Source organism: Macaca mulatta, chromosome 10 (assembly GCF_049350105.2).
Source record: "Macaca mulatta isolate MMU2019108-1 chromosome 10, T2T-MMU8v2.0, whole genome shotgun sequence".
Lineage (NCBI taxonomy): Eukaryota > Metazoa > Chordata > Mammalia > Primates > Cercopithecidae > Macaca > Macaca mulatta.
Window position 1 is genome coordinate 32,237,860 of NC_133415.1, and position 21,211 is coordinate 32,259,070.

The 21,211-nt window shown below is 48.5% G+C and overlaps 2 long non-coding RNA genes and 1 other non-coding gene across 3 annotated transcripts; 2 read left to right on the forward strand and 1 right to left on the reverse strand.

Annotated features, from left to right (window-relative positions):
- The first annotated feature begins 7,501 nt into the window (after window positions 1–7,501).
- LOC114670649 (U6 spliceosomal RNA) lies at window positions 7,502–7,604 on the forward strand. The gene has a single exon (XR_003720349.2). It is a non-coding gene; the product is annotated as a U6 spliceosomal RNA (small nuclear RNA).
- Window positions 7,605–14,734: 7,130 nt separating this feature from the next.
- LOC144331934 (uncharacterized) lies at window positions 14,735–17,844 on the forward strand. The gene is made up of 2 exons (XR_013399552.1): window positions 14,735–15,719; window positions 17,682–17,844. It is a non-coding gene; the product is annotated as an uncharacterized LOC144331934 (long non-coding RNA).
- LOC144331951 (uncharacterized) lies at window positions 14,874–21,040 on the reverse strand. Its single transcript, XR_013399571.1, has 2 exons — window positions 21,009–21,040; window positions 14,874–15,444 (listed from the first exon to the last, which is right to left on the reverse strand). It is a non-coding gene; the product is annotated as an uncharacterized LOC144331951 (long non-coding RNA).
- Window positions 21,041–21,211: the final 171 nt, after the last annotated feature.

Sequence of the window (21,211 nt, forward strand, 5' to 3'; positions counted from 1 at the left end):
GCACTCTCCCCCACCCCTTATCTCAGCGGGGAGCCCTGGAGCCCTGGCGTGGGTCTCCCGGGACCATGGTGGAAGTGGGCTGCGTCAACCCACATGCCTCGTTTGTTTATCAAGTTTATGCGGCCCCATCCGGCCTGCCCCATCCTGGACTGGTCACGGGGAGGAAAGCTGGGTGGGGGCAGATCAGGCGGAGTCCCTGACTGAAAGGGACAGGCGATGGGTCTGCCTCGGATCTGGGCATTTCCCCTGGCCGCTGCTGTTAAACTTGGGCCTCAGAGCTGTTGGTAGCAGCTTGCGGGGGGTGCAGAGGCTGAGGCCAGGGGGCCGCGGGCGCTGACTCCAGCCGGGCCTCCTCCAGCACAAACAAGCCGGTCTCCTGCTGCACAGAGCCCTGCTGTCTGCCTCAACGGGTTCCTTGTCCTCAGCCGGAAACTCTCCTGACTGCCAGCCCCGCCTGCTCCTGCGGGAGGTTGAGGGAGATGGAGGGAGCGCCCCGCGCAGATCCCCCGCCCCCAAGCCAGACCCTGCTGCCTGGCCCTCGATGTGTGACCATCTGTGCCCCAAGGCCTCCCTGCTCTTGACCCGCCTACCCTGAACGGGTTCATCCTCCCGGGCAGGCCTCCTAAGTGACCCTCCTAAGCCACAGACCCTCACCTTCCATGGCCCCTGCTGTCCCCACACTAAGTTCCCCCAGCTCCTGCCTGTCCGGTCTCCTCCGGCCTCCTGCCTCTGCCCCACGGGCCTCTTCCTGTTCTCCTGCATCTCATCATTTGATGCCCAGCTCAAAGTCTTGCCCTGCTGCCAGGATCTTCCGATCACCCTGCAGCCGCCGCATAGTGCTCATCGGTCTCACGCTGGCAACTTGGGGCTCTCGTCCTGGCCACACTCTCATCCTCTGGCCAGATGCCCCACTGAGGTCAACTTTGGTCACCCATTTCAGAGGGCTCAGCCATCTGAGCGGAGGCTGTATCCTGCCCTGGGTCGACCGTCCAGAGCAGCTGGCAGGACACAGTCAGGCAGCACGTGGAATGTGGGATCCCTGCCTCTGGGCCACACTGCCTCCCTGGAGCCAGCTGGGCACCCTCCCAGCCATGGCCCTGTGGCTGGAAAGCCTCTGCTCTGTTCCGGCACAGCGCCATGCAGGCTGCTGGGGTTGAGGCCAAGAAGGCAGATGCCCAGCCGGGCTCGGCGAGGGCAGGGCAGTGCCTGCGTGTGGATGAGGGGTGGGCAGTGCAGGGGCTCAGACCACATTCTTGCCTAAGCGGTGCCCACGCCCCAGAACCATCAAGATGCCACACCGCTGTTTCCTGAAACCCCCCAAGCCCTCAGCTCTTGCTATTCCTCCTCCCCCAGCCTGGACCAGCATGATTTGGAGAGAACAGGGATGTCCCAGTGACCAGGCCTTTCTGGGGACCTCTCCTTGCCCTTCCCTGGGAACCCCCCTAGGTGTCGAAGACTCTACCTGTGGGTGCCTCACAAAACAGGGGACCCCTCTCCACCCACCACCAGCCATCCCCTGCCCCCAGGAGGGTCCCAGTGGCTGCTGGGAAGGGAGATGCTGGGACCCCTCCAGCCTCCTGCCTCCCACCACCGGCTTCTCCCCACCCCCTCGGGGATCACAGCAGTGCCAGCTCCCAGGGCAGGCGCCACAAAAGGGAACCGCGGCTGCTGGAACCTCCGTTGCCATGGGGATGGGGACCACAGGACCCACATCTGGTAGCGATTGAGGAGGAAAAATTATGAGTCGTGGAAAACGCAAATATTTTTTGTAGCACAGAGCACAAAGGAGTGGGAGGAATGTGGGGACCAGGCCCAGCCTGGTTTCAAGCAGACGCGGCCCACGGCACACAGAGGCCTGCAGACACTAACCTTGCGCCACACGCGCTCTCCTCTAGACTCAGAAACGCCAACACAGACACACAGCCCGAAATGCAGACATGCACACACAAAGCCAGCAGAACCCCAGAAACACAGAGACAGCACACACACTGCAACACACACCCACACAGCACTGGGCCCAGAGGAACACAGCCACTCACCTGCCAACACACGCACACGACACTCCACTAGACCGAAACACTCACCCTCCAACACACACATACAATCCACCGCTCACAGAGATAGACGCGCTGCAACACACACACAGCCAGCCCACACTACTATGGAGGACACTTACCCCACAACACGCACATAACAATGGAAAAAAAGACTGACTCTGCAACATACAACATGTATCACCAGACACAGAAACACCGAGACAGAGACTCGTTGCAGCACACACACCATAGGCCACAAAGAAACCACGAGAGAGACAACCCTGCAACATACACACTTCACCAAAGTCAGAAGCGCATATATCTCATACAAAATACACACTCATCCTGCACACATACATCTTCCACCAGATACACAGAAACATGACAGAAATACATTAAACACACTCGCCAAACACACCACCTGCAGCACATAGCTCACCACCAGACAGAAATGCAGATAGGCCGGGGGCAGTGGCTCACGCCTGTCATCCCAGCACTTTGGGAGGCCGAGGCAGGCAGATCACTTGAGGTCAGGAGTTTGAGACCAGCCTGGCCAACATGGTGAGACCCTGTCTCTACTAAAAATACAAAAAATTAGCCAGGCGTGGTGGCGCACACCTGTAATCTCAGCTACTTGGGAGGCTGAGGTGGGAGAATTGCTTGAATCCAGGAGGCAGAGTTTTCAGTGAGTGGAGATCACATCACTGCGCTCTAGCCTGGGCGACAGACTGAGACTCCGTCTCAAAAAAAAAAAAAAAAAAGAAAAGAAAATGTAGACACAGACATGCACCCTGCACCCACCACACCACACTCACAGAACACACCTCATCCTGCAAAACACACACACACACACACACACACACACACACCCTCTGACACACAGAAACTCCAAGAGACCCTCACTCTGCAACCATAGACACCTTCTGCCAGACACATAGAAACAGCAACTTACACAACCTGCAACACGCACATGTGCTGCCAGAGCCGACTAAATACTAAGACACACATGTCAGCCGACACACAGAAGTGTACCCATCCTACGGACAGATGGCATACACAGCATCCACGCCCTACTAGGCATGGAGGCGGGCACCCACCCTAAAATGCACTCACTGCGCTAGAAACAGATCATGAGGCCTGGCGTGGTGGCTCACGCCTGTCATCCCCACACTCTGGAAAGCCAAGGCAGGAGGCGCACTTGAGTACAGGAGTTCGGCTCGTATCTGTGGTCTTTCACCCTGCAAATACACACACAAACATGCCACCAGGCACACAGAAACACCAAGACACAATGGGAACACACACTGGGAACATGCAAACTCCTCCACACACCAGAACACGGAGGCTGCTGGCAGTACTGAAATTCATCTCAGCCCTGGGCTCCGGGGAAATGGTGCTGCTGAGAAATTGCCCCTTCCTTTGTGTTCTGAGAAATAGTGAGCCCAGAAGAAGCACTTTGCTCTTGTCCATTCCAAGACCCCGCCTCCAGCCTTCAGCATGAGTCTCTTATTTATCAGGTTGCTCCTTCCTCATCAGTGAATTTTCTTCCCATAGCAGTAGCCTGAATAAAGTCATCTCCTTATGTGTCTGGTACATTCCTCCAACAGTCGTTGTGCCTTGATGTGGCACGGGTTGGACTTACCTTTCTGTCCCCAATGACTGCAACCAGGTGGTGAGCCCTCTCTGGGACCCACAAGCCGCCCCTGACTGGCAATCAGGGTGGGGGACCTTCAGTGAGTGTGACCCCTGGTCGTGTGCTCCCAGCTTTTGTCCGTTGGTAGCATAGTGACAATTTTATTTTGATTCTTTCAGTTTCATGGTCTGACCATTTGGTGATCTTTTTAAACAGATTGGTGGTTTATAGACATCTTGTCTCTGTTGGGTGAGAGAGGACAGTGTGTGGTTTGAGAGTCTTTTCTGTTTGTTCATTTGTTTAGTTTAGTTAAAAATTTTGGGTGAGATTGGTGGCTCACACCTATAATCCCAGTGCTTTGGGAGGTGGAAGTGGGAGGATCACTTGAGGATAGGAGTTCAAAACCAGTGACCCCCATCTCTAATAAATAAATAAATAAATAAATAATTTAGCCACGCATGGTGGTGGTGTGCACCTGCAGTCCCAGCTACTCCGGAGGTTGAGGTGGGAGGATCCCTCAATCCCAGGAGTTTGAGGCGCACCACTGTACTCCAGCCTGGGCAACAGAGTGAGAACCTGTCTCTAAAAACTCCAAGAATTTGTCCCCAGTGGGAAGATGGTTTGGAGATGTGGTCAGCCACATACATGGATGGAGTTGTGTTGTCATGAATGCTTCATTTAGGTGGATTGGCTGTCATACGCACAGGTAAGCGACACACCCAACAGTTAGTATGCTTGAAAATAGGCCTGTAGCTGGGCGCGGTGGCTCCCACCTGTAATCCCAGCACTTTGGGAGGCCGAGACGGGTGGATCACAAGGTCAGGAGATCGAGACCATGCTGGCTAACACGGTGAAACTCCATCTCTACTAAACATACACAAAAAAAATAGCCAGGTGAGGTGGCGGGCGCCTGTAGTCCCAGTTACTCAGGAGGCTGAGGCAGGAGAATGGCATGAACCCAGGAGGCGGAGCTTGCAGTGAGCCGAGATTGAGCCACTGCATTCCAGCCTGGGTGGCGAGACTCCGCCTAAAAAAAAAAAAAAAATAGAAAATAGGCCTGTTCCTTGGGTGGAGCTAACATGCAGATGATTGGCAAAGCCTCCTGAGAAGCAGTGGGGTCAGGGCTGGGGTTAGGAGGGCAGAGGTCAGGGCTAGGGTTAGGAGGGCAGCCTACAAGAGTTGAAAACCACCTAGTGAATCTATGGTGGTTGGGCTGCTAGGGAGGAAAAGGAGGAGTGGGAAGGTGGGAGAAAGGCCTTTGACAGGGTTACAGTTGGAAGCAGGGTGTGGAGGAGTCGACCTGGGGCCAGCTCAGTTGTGTGGACGGTGGTCAGGTGTCATCCATCTTCGGGTGAGGTCATGGTCTGGATGAGTCCAGCTGCAGGGCTGAGGTCACTCACCTGGTAAAGAAGCTGGTTGGGGTGAGCTCCTGGGCCTCCCTGAGTTTGCAGTGACCTTCGCCCAATAATGGACCTCGAGACATCTGTGAGGGAGTCCTAGAACCACAGGACTGTGGTTGGACAGAGCTAGTGAAGAAGCCATTGTCCTGGCATCACACTGGGGATACAGTGATTCCAAAGCTGCCTGCTGCATACACCCCACAGGAGGTATTCCAGCGGGGCTTCCTATTAATAGTCTGACATGCATTGTGAGGGGCAAAATGTGCACACGTGACACTCATTGGAGAGCCTCAGCAGTGGGCATTCCATTTACACTGCTGCTTCCCGTGTGTGTGTCGGGGGGCCTCCCTTATAAGTTTATTTTTTTCTGAAATAAAAAACAAATTGTTTAAATTACTTATTTGGCCGGGCGCAGTGGCTCACGCCTGTAATCCCAGCACTTTGGGAGGCCGAGGAGGGTGGATCACTTGAGGCTGCGAGTTCAAGACCAGCCTGGCCAACATGGTGAAACCCCGTCTCTACTAATAATACAAAAATTACCCGGGCGTGGTGGCGCCTGCCTGTAATCCCAGCTACTCACTGCAACCTCCGCCTCCCGGGCTCCAGTGATCCTCGTCCCTCAGCCTCCTGGTATTTGCTGGTTTTAGAGGCGAAGTCTTGGCAGGTCAACCTGGCTGGAGCGCAGAGGCTATTCCTAGGCGCGGTGCCACTACCGACGCGCTCCGTTTTCCACCGGGGCTGCCTCCCTCTTCCCTAGGCGGCCTGGTGGCAGAGGCCACCATACCAATGCCGGCCTCAGTGCGGACCTGGATCGGCACAGCGGACTACAGCACAGAACTCCCCGTCACGCGATTATCCTGCCTCATCCTCCTGAGCAGCTGGAACCTCAGGCACGCGCGGCGCCGGCCCCTGGAGCTCAGAACCGCCGTTAGGACTGCATCCGGCACCAGGCAGCCAGCGGCGAGGGGGACATGGGATCGTGCTGCCATCTGGTGGCTGGATGGGTAGCTGCTGCTTTTTTTTTTTTCTTTTTGAGGCACGGCCTCGCTCTGTGGCCCAGGCTGGACGCAGTCACTCAACAACCGCTCACTGCAGCCTCCATCCCCCACTCCCCCCCGCCCCGGCCCAATACATCCTCCCATCTCAGCCTCCCAAAGTGCTGAGATTACAGGTGTGAGCCACCGCACCGGGCCGGTACCACTTTTTTTTTTCTTTTGAGACGGAGTATCACCCTATCGCCCAGGCTGGAGTTTAGTGGCTCAATCTCGGTTTACCGCAACCTCTGCCTCCCGGAATCAAGCGAGTCTCCCGCCTTAGCCTCCTGAGTAGCTGAGATTACTGGCGCACGCCACCACGCCCGATTAATTTTTGTATTTTTAGTAGAGATGGAGTTTCACCATGTTGGCCAGGCTGGTCTCGAACTCCTGACTTCAAGTGATCTGACCACCTCCGCCCACCAAAGTGCTGGGATTACAGGCACGAGCCACCGCGCCCGGCGGTAGCATCTCTGAAGAGCTTAAACAAGTGTGGGTAACAGTCTGGGGGAACTTCCACGCAGTTCTGATTGTGCAGCCCAGTCGGGCCTGCTACAGGGATTTGGTGTCCCAGGCCCAGATTATCCCCCAAAGTAGGCATAGCCAGGTGAGGAAAGCCAGAAGTCAGCGACAAATACTGTGCAGTTCCACGTATGTGGAGTATCTAGGGGAGTCAAATTTGTAGAGAGAGGCAGGGCCTGGTGACTAACGTCTGTTATCCCAGGACTTTGGGAGGCTAAGGTGAGTGGATCACTCCTGAGGTCAGGAGTTCGAGACCAGCTTGGCCAACATGCTACTAAAAATACAAAAATACAAAAAATACAAAATTTACTAAAGATACAAAAATTAGCCGGACGTGGTCGTGCGTGCCTGTAATCCCAGCTACTTGTGAGGCTGAGGAAGGAGAATCACTTGGACCCAGGAGACAGAGGTTGCAGTGAACCGAGACTGCACCACTGCCTTGGCACTGCACTCCAGCCTGGGTGGCTAGCAAAACTTTATCTCAAAGAAAACAAATGAACAACAACAACAACGACAACAACAAAAAATTAGCAGGGCATGGTGGTATGCGCCTGTAGTCCCAGCTTCTCGGGAGGCTGAGGCAGGAGAATCACTTGAACCCGGGAGGCAGAGGTTGCAGTGAGCTGAGATTGCACCACTGCACTCCAGCTTGGGCGACAGAGCTGGACTCCATCTCAAAAAAAGAAAAAAGAAAAAAGACAAAAAAGTTCGTAGAAACAGAAGGTGGAACCGTGGTTACCAGGGGCTGGGAGGGGGGGGGAATTAGTGTTTAATGGGTGCAGAGTTTCAGTTTCAGATGATGAAAAGATTCTAGAAATAGATGGCTGTGAATGTACTTAGTGTCACTAAACTGTACACTGAAAAATGATTAAATTAGTGCTTGCTTTGGCAACACATATACTAAAATCAGAATGATAGAAGATTCGCATTGCCCCTGCCCGAGGACGACACGCGAATTTGTGAAGCGTTCCATGATTTTATTTTATTTTATTTTATTTTATTTTATTTTACTTTATTTTTTGAGATGGAGTCTCGCTCTGTCGCCCAGGTTGGAGTGCAGTGGCGCCATCTCGGCTCACTGCAAGCTCTGTCTCCTGGGTTCACACCATTCTCCTGCCTCAGCCTCCCGAGTAGCTGGGACTACAGGCGCCCGCCACCAAACCCGGCTAATTTTTTGTATTTTTAGTAGAGATGGGGTTTCACGGTGGTCTCGATCTCCTGACCTTGCGATCCGCCCACCTCGACCTCCCAAAGTGATGAGATTACAGGTGTGAGCCACCATGCCCGACCAAAGCATTCCATATTTTTAAACAGAGATATAGACCAATGGAACAGAACAGGAGCCTCAGAAATAACACCACACATCTACAACCATCTGATCTTTGACAAACCTGACAAAAACAAGAAATGGAAAAAGGATTCCTTATTTAATAATGCTGCTGGGAAAACTGGCTAGCCACATGCAGAAAACAGAAACTGGACCCCTTTCTTATACCTTATACAAAAATTAACTCAAAATAGATTAAAGACTTAAATGTAAAACCCAAAAACCATAAAAACCCTAGAAGAAAACTTAGTTAATACCATTCAGGATATTGGCATGGGCAAAGACTTCATGACAAAACGCCAAAAGCAATGGCAACAAAAGCCAGAATTGACACATAGAATGTAATCAAACTAAAGAGCTTCTGCACAGCAAACAAAACTATCCTCAGAGTGAACAGGCAACCTACAGAATGGGAGAAAACTTTTGCAAGCTACCCATCTGACAAAGGGCTCATATCCAGAATCTAGAAGGAACTTAAATAAATTTACAGGAAAAAAACAACCCCATCAAAAAGTGGGTAAAGGATATGAACAGACACTTCTCAAAAGAAGACATTTATGCGGCCAACAAACATATGAAAAAAAGCTCATCATCACTGGTCATTAGAGAAATGCAAATCAAAACCACAATGAGATACCATCTCATGCCAGTTAGAATGGCGATTATTAGGGGCCGGGTGCGGTGGCTCATGACTGTAATCCCAGCACTTTGGGAGGCCGAGGCGGGTGGATCATGAGGTCAGAAGACCGAGACCATCCTGGTTAACACGGTGAAACCCCATCTCTACTAAAAATACAAAAAATTAGCTGGGCATGTGGCAGGCGCCTGTAGTCCCAGCTACTCGGGAGGCTGAGGCAGGAGAATGGCGTGAACCTGGGAGGCAGAGCTTGCAGTGAGCCGAGATCGCGCCACTGAACTCCAGCCTGGGTGACAGAGCAAGACTCCGTCTCAAAAACAAAAAACAAAAACAAAAAAAAACAAAACAGAATGGCGATTATTAAAAAGTCAGAAAACAACATGCTGGCGAGGCTGTGGAGAAATAGGAACACTTTGACACTGTTGGTGGGAGTATAAATTAGTTCAGCCATTGTGGAAGACATTGTGGCGATTCCTCAAGGATCTAGAACCAGAAATACCATTTGACCCAGCAGTCCCATTACTGGGTATATACCCAAAGCATTATAAATCCTTCTACTATAAAGACACATGCACACGTATGTTGATTGCAGCACTATTTACAATAGCAAAGACTTGGAACCAACCAACCCAAATGTCCATCAATGATAGACTGGATAAAGAAAATGTGGCATATATACACCATGGAATACTAAGCAGCCATAAAAAAGAATGAGCTCATGTCTTTTGCAGAGACCTGGATGAAGCTGGAAGCCATCATTTTCAGCAAACTAACACAGGAACAGAAAACCAAACACTGCATGTTCTCACTCATAAGTGGGAGGTGAACAAGAGAACACATGGACACAGGGAGGGGAAGATCACACACTGGGGCCTGGCTAGGGGTGGGGGGCAAGGGGAGGGACAGCATTAGGAGAAATGCCTAAGGCATGCAGGGCCTAAAACCTAGATGACGGGTTGACAGGTGCAGCAAACCATTATGGCATGTGTATACCTGTGTAAGAAACCTGCACGTTCTGCACATGAATCTCAGAACTTAAAGTAAAATTTTAAAAAATAAATAAAATTTAAATTTAAAAAATTATTAAAATAGGCTGGGCATGGTGGCTTAAGCCTGTAATCCTAATTACTCAGGAGGCCGAGGTGGGAGGATCCCTTGAGCCCAGGAGGTTGATGCTGCGGTGATCTGCGAGGGCACCACTGTACTCCAGCCTGGGTGGCAGAGTGAGATCATGTCCCCCCCCCAAAAAAAAAAAAAAAGAAAAAAGAAAAAGGTTAAATTGGTAAATTTTGTTATATATTTTACCACAATAAATAGAATGGAAGTAGAGGCTGAGAGGCTGTTGAATTAGGTACTGTGGAACACTTCAAGGAAGCAAAAATAGCAAATATTGGACAGCAAAAGACTGAATGGGCTCCATCCTTTCAGCCTGCTGGGGCTGGGGCCTCCACGGTCCCCTGGGTTAAGGTTTCAGCATCCACCGTGAGATGCCATTTGTTCTTTTCCATTGGAAGAACATGTCAAATCGGGCTGTTAAACGGAGAAACAGAGGGGATAGTCACCCCTTCTCTCAATCCTTGAAGTCCCTGTTTTAATGTATTTTGGGTCATATTAACGATTTTAATGGCTTGGGCAGGTCTTCAGGGTCTCGTCTGCCAAGACCAACAGTAAGGGACAAAGTGTGGGTTTTATTCCAATTGGAGCATCCATCTCAGTGATGGAAATTCAAGAGCAGAAAGAACTGAGACCACTGGAATATTCTGCAAAGCTATTACACCAGTGATCAGAGTGAGGCGGACTTGTTTGACTTCAATCTTATGCCCCAGGGAACAGAGGGAGTTCATCCCTTACATTTAGTGGGGTCTTTGCGGAAACAGTGTCAATTAAGGCCATAAAATTTGCTTAGTGCGTGGGAACCAGTGGACATTTGTGAATGCAATTGTCCTCTGTAGTGGCGAGGGTCAAGGAGTGTGCTGTGTCCTTAGCAAGGCTGGAGTGGTCACGGATGCTTCATTTTGGGGGATGTGATGTGGGCTCACATCTTGAGGATTTGGGTTTGGATTCTCCGTATAACTTGTTTTAGAAGCGCCTGGACCTCTTTGGGGTCTTACCGTAAATCTGATTATCGGGGAAGCCCAGGTTGCAAAGTTACCAATCCCAGGGCTGTGTGTGGGGTGGCCGTGGAAGTTCTGAAATGGGGGCCCTTTCCTTATCAGTAGGGTTTGGTGCTTTGGGATGAGAAGACAGAGTCCTGGAATCAATCATTCCAGGCCATCGAGGGCCTCTGTAGGAGTAGTCACACGGGGCCGGGCATGGTGGTTCACACCTGTAATCCCAGCACTTTGGGAGGCCAAGGTGGCAGGATTACTTAAGGCGAGGAGTTCAAGACCAGTCTGGGCAACACAAGGAGACCCCATCTCTACAAAAACTAAAAGCAATTACCCAGGCATGGTGGAGTGTGTCTGTAGTCCCACTACTCAGGAAACCGAGGCAGGATCACTTGAGCCACAAGTTCGAGGCTACAGTGAGCTGTGACTGTGGCACCACACTCCAGCCTGGGTGAGAGAGGGAGATCCTGTCTCTAAAAAAAAATAAAACAAAAGTGTAGTCACTTGACTAGTAAGGGGAGCTGTACAGCCTTCTAATTTGTAGGTTCTCCCCTGAAAAATAACTGCCAGATGCCTGTGTCAAAAGCCTTTCTCCTAGAACACCACGGGGTTGGGCCTCACTCCAGTTCTTCTGCCATACTTCTCCAACTCTTCCTTAAACTCTAATCCATGAATCCAGAGTAGGAGTTGGCAAGCTACAGCCTCCAGGCCAAATCTAGCTCACTGTGCATTTTCTTTTCTTTTCTTTTTTCTTTCTTTTATTTTCTTCCTTTCTTTTCCTCCCTCCTCCCTTTCCCCTTCCCTTCCCCTTTCCTATCCTTTCCTTTCCTTTTTGACAGGGTCTCACCCTGTTGCCCAGGCTGGAGTGCAGTGGTGCACTAAACCTCGACAGATCGCTTTAATGATTGGCATCAGTAGTAAAGGGTCGGTCTGCGGCAGGAGGGGACTTTTGGGTTTTTGCTTTTGGGTCGCTTGGTTTTTAATTTTTTTTCTTCTCCTTTTTCTGTGAAGCTTAAGGGCCACCGTAGCTGAAAGCCTTGCCGCTGAATGCCGAAACGTAACCTTCCCTGGCTGCTGTATAGATAACATGCGTAAGCCACCATGGTCACAGCTTCTTCGGTCGTTTTTCAGGAACTTAGACCAGCTCCTGTCCAGTTCAAACTGGTTGAGACCACTAACCCTTCAACTGGGCCTGCGCAAGTGCCCAAAACGTGGCCTTTTGACATTGGAGGGCCAAAAACTCTGCCTTCAGCTCATGCTAATGCTACCCTTTTCTGTACACGTGTCCTGTGAAATGCCATGAACTCCAGCCATGCTCACACAGAACGAAGCTGTCACTTATCTTCGGGGGACGTGGATTTGAGAGATGTTGTCCCACCTCCCCGCTCAGTGCCCTTGCGAATAAATCTTTTCTCTTTTGCAAAACCGTGTCATAGTGGTTGATTTACTGTGCCAGCAGAAATGCACACGAACCTGGATGGCAACAAAAGGCTGGAGGTCATGCCCAAGTATGCTGTGGGGGTGGGCAGAGGACTACCATGCCCAGCCAATTTTTTTTTTTTTTTTTGGTAGAGACAGGGTTTCACCATGTGGGCCAGATGGTCTCTATCTCTTGACCTCGTGATCCGCCTGCCTCAGCCTCCCAAAGTGCTGGGATTACAGGCGTGAGCCACCACGCCCAGCCAGTATGTAGGCTTTTCATATTTGATTCTTCCACTTAGTATTATAATATGCACTAAAGGCTTTCCCGTGTCTTTTCATGGGTTGATAGCTTATTTCTTTTCAGCATTGAATAATACTCCATTGTCTGGATATACCAGAGTTCAGTTCAACAACTTGGTTTGTGAACTTCCAAGTTTCTTGGTTCCTTCCAAGCTTTGGCAGTTATGAATAAAGGTGCTATAAGCATCCATGTGCAGGTTTTTGTGTGGACATAAGTTTCCAACTCATTTGACTAAATACCAGGGAGTGTGATTGCTGGGTCACATGGTAAGAGTATGCTTAGTTTTATAATAAACTGCCAAACTGTCTTCCAAAGTGGCTGCACCACTTTATAATCCCATTGGCAATGAGTGCTGTTGTCAACGTTTTGAATTTTGGCCGTCCTAATATGCGTGTTGTGGAATCTCATTGTTTTAATTTGTAATTCCCTAAATGACATAAAACGTGAAGCATTTTTTCCATATGTTTATATCTGTTTATCTTTTTTGGTGAGGTATCTGTTCAGATATTTTGCCCACTTCTAAGTCAGGTTGTTCATTTCCTCCCTCCCTCCCTCCGTCCCTCCCTCTTTTTTCTTTTCTTTTTCTTCTTTTCTTTCTTTTCTTTTCTTTTCTTTTTTGAGACAGAGTCTCACTCTGTCACCCAGGCTGGAGTGCAGTGGCTCGATCTCAGCTCACTGCAACCTCTGCCTCCCCGGTTCAAGCGATTCTCCTGCCTCAGCCTGCTGAGTAGCTGGAATTACAGGCATGTGCCACCATGCCTGGCTAACTTTTTGTATTTTTAGTAGAGACGGGGTTTCACCGTGTTAGCCAGGATGGTCTCGATCTCCTGACCTCGTGATCGACCTGCCTCAGCCTCCCAAAGTACTGGGATTACAGGTGTGAGCCACTGCACCAGGCCTTTTTTTTTTTTTTTTTTTTTTGAGATAAAGTTTCATTCTTGTCACCCAGGTTGGAGTGCAATGGCACGATCTTGGCTCGATGGAACCTCTGCCTCCTGGGTGCAGGCGATTCTCCTGCCTAAGCCTCCCAAGTAGCTGGGAATACAGGCGTGTGCCACCACACCTGATTAATTTTTGTATTTTTAGTAGAGACGGGGTTTCACCATGTTGGCCAGGATGGTCTTGAACTCCTAACCTCAGGTGATCCGTCCACCTTGGCCTCCCAAAATGTTGGGATTACAGGTATGAGCCACCGTGCCCAGTCATTCATGTTCTTATTGTTGAGTTATAAGAGTCCTTTTTGGCCAGGCACGGTGGCTCACACCTGTAATCCCAGCACTTTGGGAGGCCGAGGCAGACGGATCACAAGGTCAAGAGATCAAGACCATCATGGCTAACAGGGTGAAACTCTGTCTCTACTAAAAACACAAAAAAATTATTCGGGCGTGGTGGCAGGTACCTGTAGTCCCAGCTACTTGGGAGGCTGAGGCAGGAGAATGGCATGAACCTGGGAGGCAGAGGTTGCAGTGAGCCGAGCTCACGCCTCTGCATTCCAGCCTGGGTGACAGAGCGAGACTCCGTCTCAAAAAAAAAAAAAAAAGTTCTTTTTAAGATAACAGTCCTGTATCAGACTGTCAGATACGTCTTTTTTCCACTTCATGAGAAGTACAAGTATCTTATAATAAAACAGTTCTAATTTCTCTCTCCTATCCCTTGAATCATTGCTGCATTTCACTTATACATAGCTGTAATGATTGAAAACATTGTTGCTATTATTATTTTGAACAATATGGTTCAAAATAAGGTTGTATATTAAGCCTTATTGTATAGATCAATTAAGAATAAGAAAAATATAAATTTTAAATTTTAGTTACACTTATTTTTTCTCTCCTGCGCTTCCATTCTTCATGTAGATTTGAATTTCTGATCTATATTTTTTTATAGTATATCTTATATTAAATATAGATAACATATAAAATATATATAACATTATATGTATTTTATTAAACATGTATATATACATATATAAATATATATAACATATATGTATTTTATTAAACACGTATATATACATATATATAACATACATGTATTTTATTAAATATTATATTATTTCTCTGAAGAACTTCTTTTAACATTTCTTGCAGGGCTGGTCTACTGACAACAAATTTCTTCAATTTTTATTTGTCTGAGAACATATTTATTGCGACTTCCTTTTTGAAGGATAATCTCATAGGGTTCAGAATTCTAGGTCGGTGGGTTTTTTCTCTCAAGACTGTAAATATTTCACTCCACTCTTTTTGTTTTGATGGTTTCTGTGAAGAAGTCTAATGCAAGTCTTATCTTTGCCTTTTCCTCCTTGGCTTCTTTCAAGATTTTTTTCTTCATCTTGATTTTTTTTTTTTTTTTAGTTTGAAAATATGCCTAGGTATAGGCTTTTTGGCATTTATCCTTCTTGGCGTTCTCTGAGCTTCCTGGATTTGTGGTTTCATGCCTTTCATACCTGAAATTAATTTTGGAAAATTCTCACTCATTGTCGCTTCAAATGGCATTTTATACTTTGCCTTTAAGTACAGCTTGTAATTTTTAATTGAATGCCGAATATGTGGTGTCTTGTGGTGTGGTGATAAGGTGTGTGGGAGGACAAGGATACTACAGTCCTATGACGAGGTCTCTGTCTTTTAGGCACCCTGGGCTGTGACCTTCACAAGGATTTCCCAGTTTTTTTCCCACCTTAAGTGTGACAGGACAGTTAGAGAGGGCTGGAGTTGGGCATTTTCCTTTCCCCGGGTTGCTAGGCTCTGATAAAATTCCAGTAGGTCAAGGTTTGACAAAAGAGTTTATACTGAGGGGCGGCCATGTCAAGAGCAGAATGCTCTGGGTATGCTTCCTTTTTTTTTTCTTTTTGTCGTTTGCCATACCTTCAGATGGCGTGGGTATATTTCAAAATGGCTTCTCTTCTCCTTTTGCTAGAAGCACAAAGGGATTTTTCTCCAATCTTCATTGTGAAAATCTGGTAGAGCTCATGGAGGTAAGATCACAAAAGTGTGGGCTTGCCTAACAGGCGTGCACTACCACACCCAGCTAATTTTTACATTTTTAGTAGAGACAGGGTTTCACCATGTTGGCCAGGCTGGTCTCGAACTCCTGACCTCAAGTGATCCCCCAGCCTCGGCCTCCCAAAGTGCTGGGATTACAGGCATAAGCCACCATACCCGGCCTCCTTGGGGTTATTTTCCTATTTATTTATTTATTTTTTGAGACGGAGTCTTGCTCTGTGGCCCGGGCTGGAGTGCAGTGGCCGGATCTCAGCTCACTGCAAGCTCCGCCTCCCGGGTTCACACCATTCTCCTGCCTCAGCCTCCCGAGTAGCTGGGACTACAGGCGCCCGCCACCTCGCCCGGCTAGTTTTTTGTATTTTTAGTAGAGACGGGATTTCACCGTGTTAGCCAGGATGGTCTCAATCTCCTGACCTCGTGATCCACCCGTCTCGGCCTCCCAAAGTGCTAGGATTACAGGCTTGAGCCACCGCGCCTGGCCCCTATTTATTTATTTATTGAGATGGAGTTTTGCTCTTGTTGCCCAGGCTGGAGTGCAATGGCACCATCTAGGCTCACTGCAACTTCCGCCTCCTGGGTTCAAGCGATTCTCCTGCCTCAGCCTCCTGAGTAGCTGGGATTACCATGATGCGCAGCTAATTTTGTATTTTTAGTAGAGACGGAGTTTCTCCATGTTGGTCTAGCTTGTCTCAAACTCCCGACCTCAGGTGATCCTTCCGCCTTCACCTCCCAAAGTGCTGGGATTACAGGCATGTGTCACTGTACCCAGCTCCTTGGGGTTTTTAATCTCAAACCTGGCCACGCTGAGCCTCCAGCAAGTATAATGACAGGGTAGGTTTCTTGCCCCAGCACTGGTTCCTCTGCAGGTTCCTGCTCATGGGTCTGTACTCCAGGAATTTGTGGTTCTGTCCGTATCCTCTTCTCTGTATCTTCAACTTCAGATGTGACACTGTTCCCTGTGGCCTCAATTCTCTGAGAGATCTAAGAGGAGTTGTTGATTTTCAATTTGTTCAGATTTTTACCTGTTGTTAGGATGGAGTAATGACTTTCAAGCTCCTTCAATGCCAGCCCAGGGCCACTTTTCACATGTGCCATGCCACTGAACACCAGGGGTGTTTTTCTCCAACCCTGAGGAGCAGGATATTTGTTCTGACAGAGGCATGGGAGGCAGCAGCTATAGAAGCATTTAAGCCTCATGGGGTGAGCCATCTACTTTTAGGAGTATAGATCTAGGCATGTCACATGGCTTTCCTTTTAAAACACTAATCCCAGCTGTTCAGAATGGTCTCCTGTTATGTCCTGACCAAAATGCTTGCTGGAAACATTACGTTTTGCTTCCCCGGCAAAATACTAAGTCTAGGGTGATAGCCCCCAAGAGTCTTTTGGTTTACGTCCCTAAGCTCCCACTCTGCATGCCTGTGCAACCCACCCTCCATCGAAACCCTGGACACTACAGCTTGGGTGAGCTTCTCTAGTTAGCAGCACTTTGCTTGTGTTGTCACACATTGTTGCTGAAAGAATTAACTGTGTCCCCACGCAGCTCCATGGGGAGGGGACACTTGGAAGCTTGTGCCTGGTTTCCTCTGGAAAAGACTCTGCTGATTTTAGTCTGTATCCTTTCGTTGTAACAAACCATAACTGTTCTGAGCCCTATGAGTCCCTCTAGCAAATTGTCAAGCTTGAAGGTGATCTTGCGGACCCTGACACAACATCATAACTCCATGGGGATAAGCATGAGCCGCAGCAGCCGATGGGGATAAGCGTAAGCCGCAGCAGCCGATGGGGATAAGCGTGAGCCGCAGCAGCCGATGGGGATAAGCGTGAGCCGCAGCAGCCGATGGGGATAAGCGTGAGCTGCAGCAGTCGTTCTCATGAATCCTCTTAAACGCTGCCGCAGAGCAACACGTGAAAGGGTACCTCTGCTCCCAGCGGTGGTGTGGGACTGCCAAAGTCACAAACGTAGGAATCACCATGAGGCTGTGCCCTCATACTATTAAGAAACAGACAGGATCTCTGAGTAGGTCCCATAACCACCCCAAAAGCAATTCTTGGCTGGGCACAGTGGCTCACACCTGTAATCCCAGCAATTTGGGAGGCCAAGGTGGGTGGGGTGGATCACGAGGTCAGGAGATCGAGACCATTCTGGCTAACATGGTGAAACCCCGTCTCTACTAAAAACACAAAAATTAGCAGGGTGTGGTGGTGCACGACTGTAGTCCCAGCTACTTGGGAGGCTGAGGCGGGAGAATTGCTTGAACTCAGGAGGTGGAGCTTGCAGTGAGCTGAGATGGCACCACTGCACTCTGGGCGAGAGAGAGAGACTCCATCTCAAAAAAAAAAAAAAAAAAGTAATTCTTTTCAAAAAATTAATTAGTTTTTGTTTTGTTTTGTTTTTTGTTTTTTGGAGATGAAGTCTAGCTCTGTCGCCCAGGATGGAGTGCAGTGGTTTGATCTTGGCTCACTGCAACCTCCACCTCCTGTTCAAGCGATTCTCCTGCCTCAGCCTCCTGAGAAGCTGGGACTACAGGCGTGTACCACCATGCCCTGCTAATTTTTGTATTTTTAGTAGAGACGGGGTTTCACCACGTTGAGCAGGCTAGTCTTGAACTCCCGACCTCTTTATCTGCCCGCCTCAGTCTCCCAAAGTGCTGGGATTACAGGCAGGTGTGAGCCACTGCGCCTGGCCAAAAAAAAAAAAAAAATTAATTAGTTTTTAAAGACAGGTCTTGCTCTGTTACCTAGGCTGGAGTGCAGCAGCGTAATAAAAGCTCACTGCAGCCTTGAACTCCTGGGCTTAGAGTCAATTAAGAAGCTACAGGGGGCCGGGTGCGGTGGCTCAAGCCTGTAATCCCAGCACTTTGGGAGGCCGAGATGGGCAGATCACGAGGTCAGGAGATCGAGACCATCCTGGCGAACACGGTGAAACCCCGTCTCTACTAAAAACTACAAAAAACTAGCCGGGCGAGGTGGCGGGCGCCTGTAGTCCCAGCTACTTGGGAGGCTGAGGCAGGAGAATGGCGTGAACCCGGGAGGCGGAGCTTGCAGTGAGCCAAGATCACGCCACTGCACTCCAGCCTGGGCGACAGAGCGAGACTCCGTCTCAAAAAAAAAAAAAAAAAAAGAAGCTACAGGGCTGGGTGCAGTGGCTCACGCCTGTAATCCCAGAACTCTGGGAGGCCGAGGTGGGTGGATCTTGTGATCAAGACCACCTGGCCAACATGGTGAAATCCCCTCTCTACTAAAAACACAAAAATTAGCTGGATGTGGTGGTGCGCACCTGTAGTCTCAGCTACCTGGGAGGCAGAGGTTGCAGTGGGCCGAGACTGCAACCCTGCACTCCAGCCTGGTGACAGAGGGAGAGTCCGTCTCAAAAAAAAAAAAAAAAAAAAAAAAAAGAAGCTACAATAATATAATAGACAATTCTAAAGGAATAGTGAGGAATACAATTCAAGAGTAATTTAAAAGTTAAATGTAATATATAGAACCAAAAAAGGAGTTAAGGGGCTAAGTGCCAATGAAAAGTATAAAGAAACAAAATCTAATAGACCTTATTATACAGAATTAGAAAATCTCTGTGCATTGGCTGGGCGCGGTGGCTCACACCTGTAATCCCAGCACTTTGGGAGGCTGAGGAGGGCAGATCACGAGGTCAGGAGATCGAGACAATCCTGGCTAACATGGTGAAACTCCATCTCTACTAAAAAAAATACAAACAAAATTAGCCAGGCATGGTGGCGGGTGCCTGTAGTCCCAGCTACTTGGGAGGCTGAGGCAGGAGAATGGCGTGAACCCAAGAGGCAGAGCCTGAAGTGAGCCGAGATCGCACCACTGCACTCCAGCCTGGGCAACTAAGCAAGACTCCATCTCATAAAAAGAAAAAAAAAAAAAAGAAAAAGAAAACCTCTGTGCTTAAAAATGTTATAACAAAGACAGAAAAATGTAGATGCCAAGGGTATATGTGTGTGTGTGTGTCTGTGCTTATGTGTCTATGTGTGTGTGTGTTTATGTGTCTGTGTGTCTGTGTGTGTGTGTATGTGTGTGGGTGTGAAATAAACCGAAGAGAACAGTGGACAAAAGACAGGAACAGACCACACATATGAAGAGAAAAACAAACGGCCAACAAGCAGGGACAAATAATAGTCTTAAAGCCTCAAAATGGCAAATATAAAAATCAAGGCAGGAACGACCCCATGCTGGCCAGGGAGTGGTGACAGTGGCATGTCAGAGCCGCTGGGAACAGCTCACAGCAGGCCCACCAGGTCAGATTCCACCCAGGAACAGCGATGAGCTTGTGTTCATAACCTTCACCAGGTAACCGCATTTCTCAGAACGTACTCAGAGGAAATGATCAAAGATAGGCACAGAGGCCTATGTTAAATAATTATTTATAGGCAACATCTTGATGTTCAATAGTAAGGGAATAGATAAATTAAGATACAACTGTAACATAGAAAATGATGTGGCCAATTATGCCTGAAAATATTTTATAACATGGAAAATACTTATCATAAAATGTTAAATGGAAAAGGATAAAAATAATATGTAGAATATGAATCTAATTTTCCTTTTTTTTTTCTTTCTGAGATGGAGTTTTGCTCTTGTTTGTCGCCCAGGTTGGAGTGCAGTGGCACAATCTGGGCTCACTGCAACCTCCACTTCCCGCGTTCAAGTGATTCTCCTGCCTGAGGCTCCCGAGTAGCTGGGATTACAGGCGCCTGCCACCACGCCCAGCTAATTTTGTATTTTTAGTAGAGACAGGGTTTCACCACGTTGGCCAGACTGGTCTCGAACTCCTGACCTCAGGTGATCCGCCCACCTCAGCTTCCCAAAGTGCTGGGATTACAGGCATGAGCCACCGCACCCAGCCTAATTTTCTTTTAAATGAAAAACGATATGTATACATGCATAGAAAACAACTGGAAGACAATGTATCTAAATGTTAATAGTACTTATCTCCAGGTAATGATCCATGAACTGATTCTGAAGGTCTTTGTTTTGAGAGTTTTGCTCTATCACCCAGGCTGGAGTGCAGTGGTGCCATTATGATTCACTACAGCCTTGACCTCCTGGCTTCAAGCGATCCTCCCACCATAGCCTCCAGAGTAGCTGCGACTATAGGCACGCACCACCATGCCCAGCTAATTTTTTTTGTATTTTTTGTAGAGATGGGATCTCCCTATGTTGCCCAGGCTGGTCTTGAACTCCTGGGCTCAAGTGATCTTGCCTTGCCCTCTCAAAGTACAGGCATGGGCCACTGAGCTGAAACCTGAGGGTCATTTTTATTATGATTTTGTGATTTTTAAAAATTTTTTCCAATATACATATAAAATTCATAATCAGGGAAAAGTTTTTACATACATAAAAGAAAAACATCAAGACTCCAATATAAAGAGGGACAAAGGGCATATTCAAATATTTTTCAAAAAGAAAGCTCAATAGGCTGGGTGCAGTGGCTCATGCCTTAACCCCAACACTTTGAGAGGCTGAGGTGGGAGGATCGCTTGAGACCAGGAGTTTAATACCAGCCTGAGCAACACAGTGAGATCCCTCTGTTCCCCAAAAAATTTAGCTGGGCATGGTGGTGCACACCTGTAGGCTCAAAGTCCCAACCATTCAGGAGGCTGAGGTGGGAGGATCACCTGAGCCAGGGAGGTTGGGGTTTCAGTGAGCTGTGACCACACCACTGCACCATGGAAATAACTTCAACATCCAACAAAAGAGTATCTAAGAGACCAGAGAGAACACTGTGCCTCTGTTTAGAAGTATAAGAAGGAGAGTTTAGATGCTTGAAA